Here is a 3,267-nt window from a genome sequence, read left to right on the forward strand (position 1 = left end):
TGGCTTCCTGAGAAAGCTTGCAGTTTTAAACATTTGGCTTTCTTCATTCAGTGTGTCATCATTGGTGTTGCAATGGTGCCTGTGGAAGGACAGGGTGAGAGGGAGAAAGAGAATTGAGGGCAGGAGAGAGTGGACAGCAAGACTGAGAAGATATGAACAAATGAGGAGATTTAATTCCCCAAGGAGAATTGTTTGGGTTCGTTTAGCCATTAGTGTTATAGGAAGAATGATGGTGTTATTGGAGAATAAAGCCTCTATGGGACTCTGCTTATAGTCAAGGGTACCAGTGACAAGGGCTAGGACAAGGAATGTGTCTTGATTCCACAGCTCTGACCATAATGACCCAGGGGCGAGCTGCACCGCATGGGAGTGTCATTCTACGGCATGATGCTGAGCAGGATGAGGGATACAGGTGTTGAGAAGAAACAGTGGTTTCATCTCCCAGGTGATATCAAAAACACTGATGGAAGACAGGCCTGGCCTCAGATGCCAGATCCTAAGTGCCGACCTGGACGATTCGCCCCTGATTCCCCCGCAAGAGAAACCCTGACACACTGGAGAGACTGGCAGATGGGTCTTCTGCCCCCTTTATATCTGCCTATGCCTCTCCATTTTGATCAATTAGTTCAGTGCATTCTGAAGTTTGGGGATTGTTTTTTTCTTTCCTTTTCCTTTCAAATCTTATAAGAGAACAAGTGAAGCTTGGTGCAAGCTAAAATTTTTAAATGGTGTGGAAAAGCAAATGATACCAAGTAAGATAATACAGATATTATTAAGATTTTTTTTTTTTTTTTTGGTTTTGAGGTGGTGTAGATAAATGTATTTATATGCCTAGTGGGGTATTCAATATAATGAATATTAAAAAGGGGGCAATAAAAGGGTATGTAAAATATGTATGAAGAAAAGGTGTATAAAAGTTTGCCCTTATGCACGGAACTGTTTCTGAGTGCCAAGCACAGAAAGCCGCTAAATAAAATCTTTGCAATTGTTTTTCGTGTGTTTGTTTATATAGAAAAAAATTACATAACACTTGTGTGCATTTGTGTTCTGTCTTACAATAAGTCAAACACTTTCATGTGTGTTAGGCTATGTGAGTTTTATGTAGATAACATAAACCTTTAGGTCTGCTGTGTGCCAGGTAGCTGCCTCTTTCTTTTGTGTTGGCTCATCATCCAGCAATTCTGTGATATGGGTGTGATTTTAACAATTATACTTGTAGATCTGGAAGGAGTTTTATGAAAGGTCAGACACTTGGCCAAGGTCCTCAGGTAGCAAGTGACAGAACTGGGAGGCGAAATCTAATGCCCATACTATAGGCATCATGCCAGAGCATCATGCCATTTGGAGAGTCAGCAACAGGTATATTCTGAGAGGTGGAGGCAAGAATGACTCCGGGGCTGGATTTTGTTTTATATGCTTGATAATAAATCTGTACTCGTTTGAATGAGTGACTGAAGCATGCAAGGGGTGGTTTTGTTCTGTTATGCATAAGGGAAACTTGTAAAAACTAATGAAGAACGAGGGCCATGCCATTTCCAGGCACGTTCATCTACTTTAAGCAAGTTCTGCAATTATCCATTAAGGGCAGATAGAGGGTAAAGCCTTGCTTGTAAGTGGAGAAGTGGGATCATGAATCCTGCAACCTGCTCTGTTGTTTCCCAACCACATAAAATCTTCTCTTACCTCTACAGGGCACTGTGCCCCGCTGCATAATTCACACTGGTTACCCACAGACTTATTTTACTTGCATTGTATGTCAGCAGCTGGGGATGATGGACACTGCACACACTCACTGGAATTGGGGAACAACAACAACAAAAAAAAAAAGCCTTCTTTTTAGGATGCCCATTGCATTTGAACATGAATTTGTTTAGTGAATTTCCGTAGACTATAAGGAGGCATCTATTGAATAATTTTTTTGTTGACCTTGATTTTTTTTTTTTGCCAGTGCAATAAACATTTTTATTACTTTATGTCAACTGAACATTCCTTATGTTGGTAAGAGTATACCTTCTGCTGACAGAATTTTGAGTGGCTGAAAGATTGTATCCACTATGTTGATATATAGGCCTCTTCCTCTGCCAAAAAAAAAAAAAAAAAAAAATGTCCACAAGACACGAAGAGGAAGAGGCTAGGAACTGTGTTCAGGAAACATTCCCTAGGGTCCTTGTGGCTAGGACTCAGAACTTCAGAGGGGTGACAGGCCAGTACCTAGGCTGCTTCCTGTCACAGAACTTGTTAAAGCTCAGCTGCACAGCAGCCTCCATGGCCATGATCTTGGAAGTACTTTTCCGATATAACTGCTTCATCTCAGCAAGGCGCCGCTCCCTCCCCAGGTCTTTCAGATGGGGGCTCCACTGATCGGTGGTGGTTGTAGTAAAGGCCCTGGTCGGCATAAACACAGTCATCCAGGCGCTCAGCTTCCCGCTGCTGCTGTTTCCGCCGCTCTTCTCTGTGCCTCTCGGTCACTGCAAAGTATTGGCGGAGCTCTTCAGTGATTACCGTATTGCTCAGGTCGTATTCTACTTCATTATCTGAATCCGACTCCAGCTCTTGCACTTTACACAGCGCTTTGTTCCCTCTTCGGGACTTGGTCCTGTTCCTGTTATGCCGACGATGCCCACGGCTTTTGGGATATGAAACATTACAGGGAGACCACTGCCAGGCTGTGTACCGGCCTGGATAGAACCAAGGGTACCCAGCCACATAAGTAAGAGAGCTCCAGGGAAAAAATCCATAAGGAGAAAACCATGGAGAATTAAAATAAAAATCTATGGCCTTTTTGTAGGCCTTCTGATAGCTTCGCATCCAAATCACGGCATGATAATAATGCTGCCAGTATCTTGCATACATTGGGTGAGAATACCAAGATGTAGTGGCTTTCCTTTTTGACGCCATTGAGGCTGTTTTCTGACTGACAAAGTCCAAATGAGTACTTGTGGGCACACAGCTTTCAGATCTCAGGCGGTGGGCAACAATGGGCCTACTTCTCGTTGTGGGGGCAGGAGAATGGACGACCTTGATTTTTTAACAAACCTACTGTAGTTAGTGTTACCAAATGCTTCCACCTCCCTTCCAGCACTGGGTAGTGGAGACAGGGGGTGGAGTTCTCTCTGCTACTGTCTGCTGGGTAGGAGTGTACGAATCTTTTGTGGGCAATACCAATATCAATTGTCCAGAAATCAGAGGTCCAGGGAACTGGCAAATCAGCAGACAGAAAATGCAGCAGCAAGTCCTCCTCTAACTTCCTCTTTAACCAGCTGCATC

The 3,267-nt window shown here is 43.5% G+C and overlaps 1 pseudogene; it reads right to left on the reverse strand.

Annotated features, from left to right (window-relative positions):
* Nucleotides 1-2,175: 2,175 nt before the first annotated feature.
* LOC129692575 (gem-associated protein 8-like) lies at nucleotides 2,176-2,988 on the reverse strand (annotated as a pseudogene).
* Between the last annotated feature and the right edge of the window lie 279 nt (nucleotides 2,989-3,267).

The sequence above is a fragment of the Psammomys obesus genome, unplaced genomic scaffold, assembly GCF_907164565.1.
Source record: "Psammomys obesus unplaced genomic scaffold, mPsaObe1.curated_primary_1811, whole genome shotgun sequence".
NCBI classification, from domain to species: Eukaryota; Metazoa; Chordata; class Mammalia; order Rodentia; family Muridae; genus Psammomys; species Psammomys obesus.